Genomic DNA, 18,202 nt, shown 5'->3' on the forward strand with positions numbered 1-18,202 from the left:
AAAGACAATGTCTTGTATACAAAACCTCTATCTTTAGATACACAACCACAACAATTCATCTTCGCCTTACACATCCTAAAGTTCTAGGGGGCAGCTAAAGGAACTAAGACTTGAAGACGAGTGGGGAGAGAACTAAGACTCAGGGGCTTCCACTGAAAACAAATGGACTGTAAGAGCTGACTGAGGGGCAAGGGGAGAGGATGGGACACCAGGAGACACAAGTTATCATTCTAGCCAAAATATGAGTTGTTGAAGCTATGGTCCAATTTCAGATGGATTGCCTTGTAGCTCAGAACTGTTGTGATCTGTTATGGCTTCTCTTAGAGCTTTAAGAAGTCTTATTCAAACACTGAAACAAGGGGCACCTGGGTGGCCCAGTGGGTTAGGCCCCTGCCTTTGGCTCAGGTCATGATCCCAGAGTCCTGGGATCAAGCCCCATATCAGGCTCTCTGCTCAGCAGGGAACCTGCTTCCCATGCCCCCCCCCCACCTGCCTCTCTGCCTACTTGTGATCTCTCTCTCTGTCAAATAAATAAACATAACAACCTTAAAAAAAAAATAAAACTTCAAACATTGAAACAGAACAGCTACTGACTATGTGCATCATTTTTTTGGGGGGGGGTAGTGAAAAAACTCTTTCACAGATTTCTGTGAAAGCAGATTTCTTCAGTCTTCTGTACCATAATGTTACAAAGAAAGCAGCAATAATTACAGTTCCAACTCTAAAAGCCAATTGCAACTACAGTACTTCAGAATCAATTGTCCCAAGATGTGCATGCAGATTATTTCAAGCTGAAAATAATCAAGGTCTCAAGAAACAAGGAAGAAACTTTAACCTTCTGTCTAAATGCCTAAAACAATTTAGATAGAGGACCTGCCCCAGGAAAAGAGTTATCACCATCGAGAGCTACAGCATAAAATGAACTAGGTATATGGTAGACAGGGAGGAACCTAGGAAGGTCTGTTCGATCAAAGTTCAGTCTATGTTCCATTTCTTCTGAATGGCCAGAAAACATTTGTTTATCAAATATTTACTCTTTTTCATTTTCCTGTGAATTGTTTTCCTTCCATTTGAAGTCCAGACCCCTACCCACCTCTCCTTAGTTCAGGAAGACATTTTGCCCGTTTTTGGACTCGTGTTTGTGTGGATTCTCCATACGTACATACTTAAATTTGATTTTCTCCTGTTAATCTGTCTCATGTCAATTTGATTCTTAAACCAGCCAGAAGAATCTTGAAAAATAAAGGGAAATTTTTCCTCCCCACCATCATACAATTTTTGGTTCACCTTTCTCCCCGTGGCTTCAGGCCAGTTTTAGTGAGGGATAGGACTTTGTACAAGTCTCACAGCAGTTACAAATTCCTAAAGCAAGCACTATTCCTAAATCAAATTCCTAAAGCAAGCACTATCTATATAGAACATTTAAGAAAAAACTTTAATCGCTTCAGATTATAAGATTCAAATTATAGAAAATTATAGAAAATTAAAGAAGTAAATAGACAAGGCTTATATCAAATGACCAGGCCAAGGTAAAAAACAAAGGAAAGAATGCAATAGAGGGCAGAAAAAAAATTTCATGTGAAAAGCAGTTTCTTCTTTCTTCCTTTCCTAAGAGAAAAAAAAGGTCATTCTGATACTTCCATGAACCCAGTGCTAAATTTATCCGAAAAAGAAAGAATGGCCCATGTTAAAGAGAACTCCAAAATATTCTACATGTTACTTCAAGCCTGAAGTTCCGCTGAGCTAAACTAAAACTCTAAACATATTCTATGGCCAACATAAGACAATCAGTTGATTATGGGGCTCAGTACTCAGAAATCGGAGTTCAAACTAGATATTTAGAATCTTACCCTGAATAAGTTGTGGTGGGAAGGGAACTTTCCAAGATAGGTAAAGCTGCTCTGAGATTCTACCCCTCATACTCATTGCTTTGACCCTCTTATAGCTAATTGTAATCCTTTATCGGGTTGATCATCTTTTCTCATCTAGAAAACAGGTGCAAACTTTGCTGAAGTGATACTAAAGGTTAAACTTGGAACACTAAAGAAACAAAGCTTCTAATAACCTTTAACAAGCTTGTAGTAAGATTAAATTGGGGCAAAATAGCAGATGTCACCTGTAATATGACAGATTTAGGTATCGCAAAGTTATACTAACTAGCTTTGATTGTTATTCCAAAGCTTAGTATTAGTGAATGAGGTATGATTCAGTGGAAAAAAGTATCTATCAATTTATCCTTTCCTGAAACTACTTGTTAATTGTATTTATTCTAGACCAGAATTTCTCAACCTTAGATGCATGTTGGAATCACATGGGAAGCTTCAGAATTATTTTTATTAACATCTGGGTTCTACACTCTAAAGTTCATGATTTAGTTTTTTGGGTTAGTGTCTGGGGTAATCACATTTTTAAGAGCTTCCTAGGTGATATGTCATGCAGCTAAGGTTGAGAACTCTCCTCGATTCTTTAATTAGGAAATAATATGGTTTAAGAGACATGGGCATTGATTGAAAACCAAATTTTCCAGTTGTCTTAGTTATTATTAATAACTACTTATTATGTACTTTAAAAAGACCTACATATTATATTAAAATTATCATGTAAAATGCTTAGTTCCTTGACATAGATATAGATGGTTAATGTTAATTGTGGTCACAAAATAAAGCTTTATTCTTCCCCTGCCTGTTCTAAAACCTGAGAAAAATCTAATTCTTTTTATATAGCCTTAAAGGTCTACTTGTTTCTTAACAACTTTCTACATTTTTACTAAATTTGCCTCTATTTTGACATAGTAGTTTATACCTGAAGTTGTTGAGTGTCACTGGCATTCAAATGCTCCAATAGCTATACTCATACATTGCTTGATCTATTGAAAGAGCAAGTCTTTTTTAAAGATTATTTATTCATTTATTTATTTGAGAGAGAGAGAGAGAATAGGCCAAGGCAAGAGCAGAGGGAGATGGATAAACAGACTCCCCACACAGCAGAGAGCCTGATGCAGGACTCGATCCCAGGACCCCAGGATCATGACCTGAGCCGAAGGCTGACTGAGCTAACCAGGTGCCCTGCGAGCAAGTTTTGTTTAAAGAATCTGATACTCAGCTGATCCTTCAATAGTCTTCAAATGACATATAATATAGATCTAGAGAATAATTTATAGCTGAAACTTAGATTGGACTCAGACATTTAGGATATTAATGCTAGATAACCACAGAGAAGCAAGAAAAATAACTCACCACATTGTTAATGACGCCAGATGATCTAAAAGCATCAACTCTGAACTGAAGAGTATCTACTTTGAGCCTTGGTGACATGAAGGCTGAAGTAGCATCTGACTGGCTATCCAACCCAGTAACTAGATTTTTAAAGAGCACTGGTTCATGGATTACTTTGCATTTGGAACTGACAAGGGAGCTTCATGTAATTTACTTATTGAAATGAATAAATAAGGGCATGTCAAAGAATAGATTCTGGGGCGCCTGGGTGGCTCAGTGGGTTAAAGCCTCTGCTTTCGGCTCAGGTCATGATCCCAGGGTCCTGGGATCAAGCCCCACATCGGGCTCTCTGCTCAGCAGGGAGCCTGCTTCCTCCTCTCTCTCTGTCTGCCTCTCTGCCTACTTGTGATCTCTGTCTGTCAAATAAATAAATAAATCTTAAAAAAAAAAAGAATAGATTCTATATTTAAAGTTAGCATGGTTACACATAAATCAATAAAGAGCCTTAGAGAAGTGTGACTCTCAAGGTGGACATTCAGTTGAACACAAATAATACCTCTAAGTATGAAGCTAGTATAATTCCTCTCAGCAGTCCAAAACCTCTGTATTGAGATATCTCTCATCCATAGAGCTACTGGCAGTGAAGGGCAGCCCCTAATTTACTCACACCTCCATCTACCACTCTTCAGTCGTATGGTGAACTTCAGTCTCTGATGAGAGGACACAGTGGAACTAAATGGAATCCAGCTGGGTTGGATGGTTTTGCTGTTATATTATAATATATTAATAGTAAGCCAGTTGAGTGAGGTGAAGTGAGGAATCAGGGCAGGCCAGGAGGAGCTATGAGACACCTTACCTGAGATAAGAACATTTCACCAGCACAACAGATTAGTTCTCGTGATATTAGAGTTGTTGGCAGGCAATGGATTGTAGTGTAGAATTATGGCATATATCAGTGTATCAGGACTCATCTAGAAACAATCAGACAAATATTTGTTACTTCAGTAGGATGATTTCTTGGAAGGAGAGCTAGTTATGTTGTAGCATGTGCTCTCTCTCCTATATATATATACACACACACATATATATAAAACTTTCCACTATCTTTTAAAATGAAGAAGCTTTACATATAGCCAGCTGGTATCTATATGTTAATGCCATATGAAACTTACATTCTACACTGCTTTCTCCAGAGACTCTTAAAAAGGAACTGTGCATAAATCAAAGATTAAGGATATAAATTAGACAAATCTACGTTTTAGTCTTAACGTTGCTAGGTCATTAGCCGTATGCTCTCAAATTACTCAAACTTCCTAAACCTCAGTTTCTCCCCCCTATAACATAATGAAAAACAGGATTTGCCTCAAAGGGCTGAGGAAAATTAATTGTTAGCACATTGCATCCTATGCTCTATTCTATGGGTAATTTGTCCTCATAATTATATTATAAAACTTATAGAAACTATTACTTCTAGCTTGATCTATTTTAATGGAATAACTCCTTTTCAAGAGAAGAAAACACAAAACTAAGCACCTTAAATGTAATTCTCAACATGTTCCACCATTTCGTTAGAATCGTGGGAGCCAGACATTCTTCAGATCACCTAAAACGACGCCAACAGAGGCAGCACAAGAGTTTGGGTCTTCAGCTTCGGTTAAATCACTGACATTATAGATCAAAACAACATGACAGGGGCGCCTGGGTGGCTCAGTGGGTTAAGGCCTCTGCCTTCGGCTTAGGTCATGGTCCCAGGGTCCTGGGATCGGGTCCCACATCGGGCTCTCTGCTCTGCAGGAAGCCTGCTTCCTCTTCTCTCTCTCTCTCTGCCTGCCTCTCTGCCTGCTTGTGATCTCTGTCTGTCAAATAAATAAGTAAAATCTTAAAAACAACAACAACATGACAACTTGCATTTTCACACAAATATGATTTGTTATGCTTGGCAAATCTAGTCTCAATTCTCAAGTAAAGTCTGTGGGCTCCCCCACAGCAAAATAGACTTCATGAGGTCACGTATTACACCAGCATAAGGCCCCTCACTTCAAAACACACCAAGAATGCGAGTGTTGATTCAGCCATGCATCTCACATTATCTTTTGCACAGAGAAGTTGATTTGGTAGGTGAGGAGAGTAAGGTAGTTAAGTAGTTGGACCAAACTCTCAAAATGACTCTCAAAAGCAACTAATAAAAGCTGCTGCATCTTTCAAACAAAAGTACTCTAGGCTTTGCTTTACCCCTCCTGTTAGCTTAGTCAAGTGAACAGCATACTGACAAACACGCAATGAGGAGTCCTACCTGAATTGTACCGCTGCATTTATGAAACCCATCTTCAAAGACAGCGGTATTATTTACTGAGTCTAAACCAGCTGGGTCAAGACTCAAATGGGATGGGTTAACCAACTGCCCTTTCCTAAACAACTCTCTGGTTACCACCATCTTCTCTTCCTTACACCACTCTCTATTAGGCAACTGTAAGGAGGCAGCCCTGAGAAGAGGAGTCTCCTGAGGGGCCCAAGAAAGAGAAGAGATAGGAGAAGACTCATAAGTGGTCTTGCTATCTCTAATTGGGGACTGGGTAGAAACAGGACCCAAAATAGGAAAACCCCAAAAAGCAATGTACCCCAAAGTGTGCACTGCCAATCAGACTAACAGAAGCCCCGACAGGTGCTGCTTGCCCAACTCATCTGCTTGCTACAACTCGCTTCTTAACAATCTAGAGGATGCGACCTTTAGAGCCCTGCCAAATCACTTGGCGGGCCCTGAAGTCAGGTTGGAAATAATGGAAGCAAGAATAATAGTCTACATCTGGAATTCAGCCAGCCTCTCTGATTTAACAGAGTTGTAAAGAGGAAGGCATCAAATGTTGAACGATTTTCATTTTTCCTTAAGAAGGCATATGTTGTATTTCTTTTGAGAAGTTTGATGAAGATTTGAAGGGGGTTACTACTTACAAAGATTTAAGGTATACTTTCCTGTAATCAACAGCTGTCTTAGATGGTAAATTATTTCATTAAATGGAGTTTTAAACCAAAGACATGAGAGTTTAATTAGGGACTCTTCTTGTCCTACTGAAGTTACCAGGCAGCTGTGCTGATTTTTTTCTTTGCCAGGATTTTCACAAACTCACAGGGGAAGAGACTTTGAAAGGAACATTGAACTTACTGTGAAGGGAGACACAGCTACCACTCTAATTGGCCACTGGTTGTTTTCCAAGCCAGCCAGGAGCACTGGCTGGGTAGAGGGAAAGGTCCAAGAGAAGAAAGCAGGCATCCTGGCTAGTGATAAAAATTGCCCCATACACTTAGAACCTGGGGATACCCCCTTCCACATTTTGCTTGCATAATTTTTAGCACCCCATTTATTTAACCCCTAGGTCACTTTTTCCTGTCTCCCAGTATTTCAATTCTCTGACTCCTGAATTTCTAGTCTGACAACTCTCAAATATCACTGTGAACAGATTTTTTTGCAAAGTTTTTTAAAATGCAGATTGTTCCCACTCTTGCCCCGAACGTGGCTCAAAAGTTCTGGATATCTTTGGGATATCCAGTTTAGTAAGTTCCCCCCAGGTGACTGGATGCAATTGAGATGTTTCCTGGTCCCAGTGTTTCTATTCTTTCTGCTGTGTCATCATGATTTCCTCTGTCCTGGACATACACTTCGATTCATCTATTACCTGCTTTTTCTAATTCCCGTGTTTCAGGGATCACCTGATAAACTAGGAATCTTTGATTGAAAAGACTTTAGGGCATATTAACATACAGAAAGAAAAGCAAAACCCAGGTAGCAGTCACAGTCCCTAAAAGGATGCTTGCATTTTTACCAAGGAAGGTCAGACCCATGTCCCTCCAGATGCTGGGGAAGCCACCCAATTCTGGAGACTCTTGAAATTTTCTCTAGGGAGTCTTTACAGTACCAGAAATTTAAGAGAGAGGTGGCTCTATCAGCTAGACTAAACCTTTGATCACAACACTATGAAGGGCCTTTGAGATACTTTAGATCTTATGGGTCAGAAAAGCAGCACCCAGAGAGATGAATAGAATTAATAGAATCACGACAAATTCATTAGTTGGTGGTTAGTGACATTCCTGAAGATAAAATCCAGGTTGGCTGCTGTCTTTCTATAAGTACGGTGTGTAGGGGGAGGGGGAGGAGGACTGGATGCTGGAAACTCTGAAGAACTTTGTTGATGCTTGAACAAATCTGGTTTTCCTGGGGTTGAAGCCAATTTGTTTTGTGTCCCTTCCACTCCCCACCACCATATATAGGCCTGCAGAGATCCACACAGGCCTTCAAAGACTGGAAAAAGGCAAAGGGGTCTGAAGAACATCGTGCCTATAAAATCAATTTGCTATGGCATTGCCTGAAAAAATGTGGCTTTCTACCTAACAACCTAACACAAAAAACTGAGGTCCAGGGATTGAATGAGGGAACTCAAAATCACCCCATGTGTTCCGGATCAGAATTCTGTAGAAACCCCCATCCAGTTTCAAATGCTTAGCTAATTGACTGTTGTTGCCTTTCTTGTCCAACATAGCTATGGTCATGCTTGAGTATTCCCCAGAGACATAAGTCTACTATTTCAGATATTTTCAGGAGGCTTTTCTCTAATTGAAAAAAATTTTCATAAGAATAAAGAAAATTTAAAAATAACAATAAAACTAGTGCTATTTAAAGCTGTGTGCCTCAGCTATGAAGTCTCACTTTGACTTTGCTCTCCTGGCTCTTCAAGTTAGCGCCTTTGAAAGCAGCCCACCAGCTCCAATCTCCTCCCCTAGAGGCCAGTTTTCTTGTAAAAAGTGTGTGTACTATTGTATGCACCAGCCAAACGTAAGCAGTAAATGCCATCTGACTTTGTCTGGTATGTCTGTGGTGTGTGTATCTGCAAGTGTGGGTATATGAAAGAGAGACAGAGAGAGAGAGATTGAGTCAGCTTTGATTTGAGTGTCTTTTAATAATTGAGACTCTTGAAGAGGAAACCTCCATATTATAAATATTATAATTAATAAATACATGAAAATCATCTCAAAACCAAAGATGTCTTGGGTGAAACACTTGCCCTGCTTTCCGTTTCCACGGGTGGTCATTTCTATCCCAGCCCCACTCTTGGTCTCTTGACTCACTCCTTGGGGAGGTAGGGAGACTTTTCAGATTACTCAACCAGAGCATAAAAGCAGAGCCAGGCTGGTGCACCACAGCCTGTGTCACTTGGGAGCGTCTGTCCTGAGAGGTCTCCCTGCTTCTCTACGGTAGAAATCTTCCTGTGTATTGGCAGGCCATTCTGTTCAATTCTAGAGTTTAGTATTAGTAAGCTAAATTGGGAACAGATCTCAAGACTTGTTATTTTTCATTTGTTCCATTTCTTTTTTTTTTTTTTTTTTTTAGTGTTTCCAGCTACACTGGATTTTTCTGAGATGTATTTCATATGGAGTACAGAAAACCTCCAGAAAGCCTGTGGGAGACAGGGCAGATCGACACACAACTCCTGCTCATCCAAGTGGAAGAGAAAGTCTGGTCCTTGATTACATGGCAGCTGCTCCAAGATTGTTCTTGGGCCACCTGGCTTAGTAACTCCTGTCCACTTCTTTTAAATCCCATTCTGGAGCCTCACCTAGGATCTACTGAGTCAATATTGGTGGTAGGGTCTAGGGATTCACATTTTTTAAATTGAAATATAGTTGTGGGCGCCTGGGTGGCTCAGTGGGTTAAGCCGCTGCCTTCGGCTCAGGTCATGATCTCAGGGTCCTGGGATCGAGTCCCGCATCGGGCTCTCTGCTCAGAGGGAGCCTGCTTCCCTCTCTCTCTCTCTGTCTGCCTCTCTGTCTACTTGTGATTTCTCTCTGTCAAATAAATAAATAAAATCTTAAAAAAAAAAAGAAATATAGTTGTGATGAGCACTGGATTCGTATGTTAGTATTGAATCACTAAATTGTACCCTTGAAACTAATATTACACTGTGTGCTAACTGGAATTTAAATAGAAAATAAAAAAAAGAAAGAAATGTAGCTCATATACATATTATTTTAATTTGGGGGGTACAACATAGTGACTCAACCTTTATGTACATTATGAAATGATCACCTCATCTAGTTAACATCTGCCACTATCTAAAGTTGTCACGTTATTATTGACTGTATTCCCTATGCTGTACTTTGGAGCATATACTTTTAACAAGCTTCACAGGTTATTCTCTTTTATTCAAAAGCTGGAGAACGACTACAACAGAAATAACTTCTTTACTCCAAAACACTGTCCTTACATAAGAACACTTGAGGTCTCTACTGGGGCACCTGGGTGGCTCAATTAAACATCTGCCTTTGACTCCATCATGATCTCTGTCTCAGAATCCTGGGATAGAGCCCTGAGTTGGGTTGGGCTCCCTGCTCAGCGGGGAGCCTGCTTCTCCCTCTGCTTCTTCCCCTCCCCCCAACACCTGCTTTCTCTCTTTCTCTTTCTCTCAAATAAATAAATACAATTTTTAAAAAAAGAACCCTTGAAATATCTCAAGGAAATGTCAAAAGCCCTCCTAAAACAGGTATTTCTTCCAGCAAATCTGTCCTGATTAATACATTTAAATAAATAAGCAAATAAACAATTATAAATAACATATAAACATAAAATTAATAAATATATAATTATATGTTAGATATATAATATATAAATTAGTAACATAAATAAATACATTTTAAAATAAATAAATTAAATACATTTTCATTTTCTATCCCAGCAGTGTTTCTTAGCTGTACGTTAGGTATAAGCTAATATGGGTCTGTGGAATCTCCAAAATACATTAAATTTTGCAAGTATGTGAATATATGCATTCTCCCAGAAAGAGTGTAGATTTCAATATTCCCAGTGTTCTACAATCCAAATTATTCTTGGAGTTGCAACATTAGAAAATAACGTCCATCCAGAAAGACTGATTTGTTCTCAACCACTCTTTTGGGTGCCAAAGCACAACAAAGTACAAGCCTTAGCAGTTAAACTTTTGTTGAAGAGATTATTTGTCTGCATGTTAGTTCTCTGTAATTAAGCATACTTTGATTAATTTGAATTAAATATGCCTACATCTTAACTCCCCATGTTATTTGCCTTATACAAAGAGAGAACAAAAGAACAGGAAGGTCTGAGCTCCTTTTTCAGTGTTAGCCACCTCTGTGGAGCATAGGTGTCTTTGCTTTTCTGAGGAATAAATTAACTCTAACATTTTCTCTAATGAGAGTCACAGATTCATCTGATACCAGGTGCAAAAAGAAATCTTTGAAACTCTCGACAGATTACGAATAAAGGAGGACCCCAGGGCACAAAGCAGATGCTGTAAGTAATCATGGAGACAGAAATTTTAATCAGTTCTTCTGTTTTTCAGAGACAATTCTGTTTCTTGGATCAATAGAAAGTTGTTGTAGTGTTGAATTGCCCAGGTGTGGCAATATACTGTCTTACCCTCCTAACCTTGGGGAGCTTAGAGCCTCGCATCTACATCTTTTTTATAAAGTCATCTAGAAAAAACTACTTGTTTATTTTTTAAAATAATAATCTTATTAACATATAATCTGTTAGGCTTTGGATTTAAACAAGGGGATTTTGGGGGAGCTTTTAAGGGGTGGGGAAGGTTATATTACTTCTTCCAAATTCTCAATATGGCAAAAATATTTAATACATGAAGCTGATGAGTATCATAGGCATATACATGTAAAACAATTTCTATTTTGTACATATTTGATGTTACTTCCTTTCCCTTAACCATGTTGAATGGAAGACTAAACATCCTTTTTTAAGGATCTGAATTTCATTCTAATGGTATAGTAGGCAGTTTCTAAGATGGCCCCCAATGATCCCCACCTCCTACTAACTATGACCTTTTGTAATCCCTGCCCTTGCGTGTTGGCTGAACACAGGGACCTCCTTTTAAATGATAGAATATGGTAAAATTGATAGGATGTCACTTCTAAGATTAGGTAACAGGGGACAGCGACATCCATCTCTTTCTCTCTCTGTCCCTGCATTAGAGGAAGCAAACTGTCATGTTGTGAGTAATGCTATAGAGATGCCCACATGTTCAGGAATGGATTTCCGCTCAGCTACCAGTAATGTTCTGAGTGAGGCCTGCCAACAGCCATGTTAGGCTTAGATAGAGGATCCACCCTAATTCAGTATGGAAAGGACTGTGGTCATTTGATTATGGTTAAAGCCTTATGAGAGACTCAAAGCCATAGGACTTGACTAAGCTGCACCATTATCAACAGAAACTGTAGGTACAAATTACTTGTTGCTTTAGGACACTTAGGCCTGGGGTATTTTGTTACATAGCAGTAGTTAACTAAAATAAATGGAAAGAAAGCATAATTCACCATCATGAGGAAGAAAAAGTTCTGTTTCTCCAGACAGTGGTAACCCATTCAAACTTGTTCTATAAATCTGTGGGGTTTACAACAAAAACTATTACAGAAGCGTTGAAGTTGAAAGAATGAGATGGACATACAAAATCAGCGAGGTAGCTTTTCCAAGCAGCACTTGTATTACTACCCCACCTGCTAGGAAGTAAATGATGATAGTTTAATATTTACTAAACTGTTAATATGTACCTGACTCCATATAGTGCTTTCTATGGATCATCCCATTGAATCTTCACACTCACTTCAAGCGTTACTACTATGGACATTTGACAGCTGAGGAAACAGCGATAAAGACAGGTTAAATATCCTTCCCAATCTATAGAGCTGGCATTTGAATACAGAGCCTCCTTTTTTTTTTTTTTTAAAGATTTTTAAAATTTATTTATTTGACAGGCAGAGGCAGATATCACAAATAGGCAGAGAGGCAGGCAGAGAGGGAGGAGGAAGCAGGCTCCCCGCCAAGCAGAGAGCCTAATGCGGGGCTCGATCCCATGACCCTGGGATCATGACCTGAGCTGAAGGCAGAGGCTTTAACCCACTGAGCCACCCAGGTGCCCCTGAATCCAGAGCCTCTTAAAACTAAGCTTGTACTTTGAGGCAAAGCACTCTAAAGTGACCTAGAGAGGACTAGCATCAAGTGAACACACAGCTTTCTTTGCCAAGACCATTCAATGATAATGGGAAAAATCATTTTTCAAAGTGCAGAAAATCCTAATTAACTCTAGTAAATGAACCTGTGATTGCTTCAGTTCACTCATAAAAATACATACAACAGCAAAAAGAAATATATTCCATTCCCATGTAACATCTTTGTGTACTACAGTTGTAGTCACATGCATCCAAGAGATTTCAGAATTATATTAACTGGTGCATAGGACATTTATGTAATGACATTTAAACTTTTTTTCCTTCTCTGGATAAAAAGAACATTTTTGACCAGAATTATAGAATCATAATTGAAAGAGAATAGGTCTTTTCAACAAGTCCAACAATTTTGACAAGTAAGAAAATGGAGGCCTTTATTTGTGGATAGCCACATAACTAGTTAACAGTAACAAGACTCAGAACCAGATCAACTGAATCATAGTTCAACTTATAGCCCAGTACTGGGTTACTCCAGTAAAATTTATACAGTACTGAAAATTCATCAATTTCATTTTTTTTTCCCAATCAAAAAGTGGAATCACATTAACCAAGAATGAATTATTAAGCTTTCTTTGGAGGCCAAAATAAAATTTAAAATTTATATCAAAAGACCAACAATAAGGCTAACAGCTAATTATTCAAGAGAAATAATGGAATTTTGACAGTAATAGAAAGTTATCTTTAAAGTGCTTAAAAAAAAATACTTCCCAACATAGAATTTTACATTCAGTAAAAAAATCCTTCAAAAATGAAGATGAAAATTAAATTCTTAAGTTCAGAAAGCTAATAACTTATCACTTGCAGGAATACTGAAGAGAGATTTTCAGGCAGGGAAGAAATAGTTCTAAGCAGAAGCACAATCATGTAAGAAAGAATAAAGACAGAAAAGACTAAATAAACTGGTTTAAAAAAAATGAGTCTTGACTACATAAACAATCCTAATAATGACTTCAAAGGTCTAAAGTATATTTAGTATAAAAATGTGTGACAGGAATAGTACAAAGAGTGGAGATGATAATTAGAGTGAAAGTGCCCTAAAGTTTGCATTTTTCTGGTACTTGGTAACAAATATATTTAAGGTGGATCTAATAAGTCAAAAACACATGTGTAATCTCTAGACTAACTACTAAAAGAATGATAACACAATGTATAACCATATGCTAAAGAGAAGGGAAAATTGAGAATTTTAAAATATTTGATTATTCCAATATTTATTAAGAAGTTAATTTGTTTTTTTAAAGCCTTATCATAATTAAATAAGCCCAGATGCCTTCACTGATGAATCCTTCAAAAACATTTAAGGAATTAATAATTTCAAGGAGGTGTTTGTTTTAACATTTAGGACTCAATCAACATAATTAACTATATTAATAGAAATAAGAAAAATATATTCATCTCAAAGGTGCAAAAAAAGTATTCATTAAAATTCAATGAGCACTTATGATACTTTTGGCAGACTATGAATAGGAAGTTATCTTTAAAAGTAACTTGCAGAACTTATAATACTTAACGTTGAAATTTTGAAAGCTTAATCTTTTAGATCCTAGGTGAAATAAGGAACCCTCATTATCATAACTTCCATTTAACCTTGTGCTGGATGTCCTAGATAGTGCAATAAGGCAAGAAAAAGAAATAAAAGTAAATGGACTGGAAAGAAAGAAATAAAAATGTGATTATTTGCAAACAACATAATTTTTACACATAGAAAATCCCCAATAACCTGTAAGTTATTAAAATTTTTAAATGAATTCAACATAATTATGAGACCACACAAACACAAGACCACTATTAAAAAGTAATTGTTTCTATAAACTAATAACAAATAGAAGATGAAAAAGTTCAAAATCTGAAATAAGTCTATCAAATAACATCAAACACTTATGAACAACTCTAATAAAAGATGTACCAACACATCTTCAGAGAAAACTACAAAATATCAAGGAAGTTTAAAAAGATCTAATGAATAAAAGATTATATTATGCCATGGATTAGCAGGCCCAATATTATAAACATATATTTTTATCCCCAGGGGTACAGGTCTGTGAATCGCCAGGTTTACACACTTCACAGCACTCACCAAAGCACATACCCTCCCCAATGTCCATAACCCCACCCCCCTTCTCCCAACCCCCCTCCCCCCAGCAACCCTCAGTTTGTTTTGTGAGATTAAGAGTCACTTATGGTTTGTCAGAAGGCCCAATTTTACAGAAATGCCAAATACCCTCATATATATTTATTCAGTGCAAAACCAACCACAAACCCAATAATACTTTTTTTTTGTCAAACTGACAAGGCAATTATAACATTTACATGGAAATCTAGAGTCAAGAATATTGAGGGCAATTTGGAAAAAGAACTACAAAAGGAGGACTTACTAACAGATATCAAGAATTCCGTTAACGTGTATTGAGACTTATGTTAAAGCTATTATAATGAAGACACTGTACTACTGACACAATGTAAGCAAAAAGATCTATGCAGAGACCTAAAACAAATCTCCACAAATTCAAGAAAGGTGTTGACTACAGTTCAGTGGGGGAAAACTTGCCTTTCCAATAAACAGGGCTGGAAGAATTTGCTATTCTTATGGAGAGGCATAAACATCATACACAAAAATAAATTACATATAATGCACTCAAATGTAAAGTAAAGCAATACATTTTCTTGAATATCAGAGGATATCTAAATAGGGCATTAAAAACACTAACTAAAGGAAATATTGATTAATTACATTCCAATCAGTATTCATAATTAGACGATTACTAAACTAAAATCATGACATCTGTTCTATTTGAAAATGAAAGGATAAGTCAGAGTGGTAGAACATCTTTATAATATATATGAAAAAATACTCAAATCTAGACTGTATAAATAATGCATCAATTAGAAATTGATTGGCAAAGGACCCGAGTAAGTACTTCTCAAAAGAAGATATACAATTAGCCAATAAACATATGAAAAGATGCTTAACAACAGTGAGTCCACACTCCCTTGAATGGCTAAAATTAAAAGTGATCCTGAGAGGGTACCTGGGTGGCTCAGTGGGTTAAAGCCTCTGCCTTCAGTATCCTCTTCGATATCAGCCACAGCAACTTCTTTCAAGATATGTCTCCAAAGGCAAAGGAAACAAAAGTGAAGATGAACTTTTGGGACTTCATCAAGATCAAAAGCTTCTGCACAGCAAAGGAAACAGTCAACAAAACAAAGAGGCAACCCATGGAATGGAAGAAGATATTTGCAAATGACAGTACAGACAAAAGGTTGATATCCAGGATCTATAAAAAAATACTCCTTAAACTCAACACACACACAAAACAGATAATCATATAAAAAAAAATGGGCAGAAGATATGAACAGACACTTCCCCAATGAAGACATACAAGTGGCTATCAGACACATGAAAAAATGTTCATCATCACTAGCCATCAGGGAGATTCAAATTAAAACCACATTGAGATACCGCCTTACACCAGTTAGAATGGCCAAAATTAGCAAGACAGGAAACAACATGTGTTGGAGAGGATGTGGAGAAAGGGGAACCCTCTTACACTGTTGGTGGGAATGCAAGTTGGTGCAGCCACTTTGGAAAACAGTGTGGAGATTCCTCAAGAAATTAAACAAATAGAGCTTCCCTATGAACCTGCAATTGCACTACTTGGTATTAACCCCCCAAATACTGATGTAGTGAAGAGAAGGGCCATCTGTACCCCAATGTTTATAGCAGCAATGGCCACAGTCGCCAAACTGTGGAAAGAACCAAGATGCCCTTCAACAGATGAATGGATAAGGAAGATGTGGTCCATATACACTATGGAGTATTATGCCTCCATCAGAAAGGATGAATACCCAACTTTTGTAGCAACATGGACGGGACTGGAAGAGATTATGCTGAGTGAAATAAGTCAAACAGAGAGAGTCAATTATCATATGGTTTCATTTATTTGTGGAGCATAACAAATAGCATGGAGGACAAGGGGAGATGGAGAGGAGAAGGGAGTTGAGGGAAATTGGAAAGGGAGGTGAACCCTGAAAGACTATGGACTCTGAAAAACAATCTGAGTGTTTTGAAGGGGTGGGGGGTTGGAGGTTGGGGGAACCAGGTGGTGGGTATTAGAGAGAGCACGAATTGCATAAAGCACTGGGTGTGGTGCAAAAACAATGAATACTGTTACACTGAAAAGAAATTAAAAAAATAAAAATAAATTTAAAAAAAAAAAAAAAAAGCCTCTGCCTTCGGCTCAAGTCATGATCCCCAGGTCCTGGGATCAAGCCCTGCATCCAGCTCTCTGCTCAGGAGGGAGCCTGCCCCCCCCCCCACCCTGCCTGCCTCTCTGCCTACTTGTGTTCTCTGTCTGTCAAATAAATAAATAAAATCTTTAAAAAAAATGATCCTGAGGGTATCGAATATTGGCAAATATATGAAGCAACTTAAATTCATTAACTACTAGTGTATACTGATAAAACCTCTTTCAAAATAATTTGACATTACCTACTAAGGTTGGGCATGTGCATACTCTATGCATACTAGCTGTTTTATTGCCACAACTTAGCAGCTTAAAACTATACACATTTATTTTTTATACTTTTAAGATCAGGAATTTGAGAATAACTTTGTTGGGTCTTTGGTTCAGGGTCTCAAAAGGTTGCAGTCAAAAGTATCATCTGTTTTCTTTCTCTTTGTTGTCTGATTGCTGTTGCTAGGACTTCTAATACTATATTGAACAAGAGTGGTGAGAGTGGGCATCCTTGTCTTGTTCCTGATCTCAACAGGAAGGATGCAAGCTTTTTCCCATTGAGGATGATATTTGCTGTGGGTCTTTCATAGATAGATTTGATGAAGTTCAGGAATGTTCCCTCTATCCCTATACTTTGAAGCGTTTTAATCAGGAACAGATGCTGGATTTTTTTTTTAAGATTTTATTTGTTTATTTGACAGACAGAGATCACAAGTAGGCAGAGAGGCAGGCAGAGAGAGAGGAGGAAGCAGGCTCCCCGCCGAGCAGAGAGCCCGATGCGGGACTCGATCCCAGGACCCTGAGATCATGACCTGAGCCGAAGGCAGCGGCTTAACCCACTGAGCCACCCAGGCGCCCCAGATGCTGGATTTTGTCAAATGCTTTTTCTGCATCAATTGAGAGGACCATGTGGTTCTTCTCTCTTCTCTTACTAATTTGTTCTATCACATTGATTGATTTGCGAATGTTGAACCATTCTTGTAGCCCAGGGATGAATCCCACCTGGTCATGGTGGATAATCTTTTTAATGTGCTGTTGGATCCTATTTGCTAGGATCTTGTTGAAAAAAAAAAAAAAAAAAGTACCATCTGGAGACTGTGTTCTTATCTGGTAGTTCAACTGGGGAAGAATCCACTTCGAAGCTCATTCAGGTTGTTGGAAGAATTTGTTTCTTTGTCACTGTATAACCAAGTGTTCCTGGTTTTGCTGTCTTCTTTTTTTTTTTTTTTTCCCCCCCTGGAAACTAGCCTCAAGTCTTAGAGGCAAGGGGGTGCTTTCTCAACATAGTTGCTCACTTCATCAAGCCAAGTAGAACCTCTTGCTCCACTCTCTTTGTATGTACCATGACATAATCACAGGAGTTACATATCACCTTTGCCATATAATGTAACCTAATCAACGGAGTGACATCTCATAACCTTTGCCATATTATATTGATTAGAAGCAGGTTATAGGTCCTATCCTCATTGTGGGAGTGCTGGAGATAACAGAAAGACATGCATACCAGGAGGCAGAAATCACTGGGTGTAATCTTAGGGTCCATCTGCCATATTGTGCCCAAATAATTTGACTACTGGACTTGTTATAAGAACATTTGCAGCAGCATTATTTGTATATGTCAAAAACTATAAATGACCCAACTGTCTATCAACAGTACAATGTATAAATAAATCATGGTATACTCTAATAATGGAAAATACACACCAATGAAAAAAT

At 38.1% G+C, this 18,202-nt stretch overlaps 1 long non-coding RNA gene across 1 annotated transcript in view; it reads right to left on the reverse strand.

Moving 5' to 3' along the window:
* The window catches only part of LOC116569603, a 35,820-nt gene extending 23,945 nt beyond the window's left edge, over window positions 1–11,875 (reverse strand). Inside the window, exons 1-2 of the long non-coding RNA XR_004277098.1 lie at window positions 11,796–11,875; window positions 4,072–4,186 (exon numbers count right to left, since the gene is read on the reverse strand). This is a non-coding gene — a long non-coding RNA (uncharacterized LOC116569603). The remainder of the gene's footprint in view (window positions 1–4,071; window positions 4,187–11,795) is intronic.
* Window positions 11,876–18,202: the final 6,327 nt, after the last annotated feature.

The sequence above is a fragment of the Mustela erminea genome, chromosome 11, assembly GCF_009829155.1.
Source record: "Mustela erminea isolate mMusErm1 chromosome 11, mMusErm1.Pri, whole genome shotgun sequence".
In the NCBI taxonomy this organism is placed as follows: domain Eukaryota; kingdom Metazoa; phylum Chordata; class Mammalia; order Carnivora; family Mustelidae; genus Mustela; species Mustela erminea.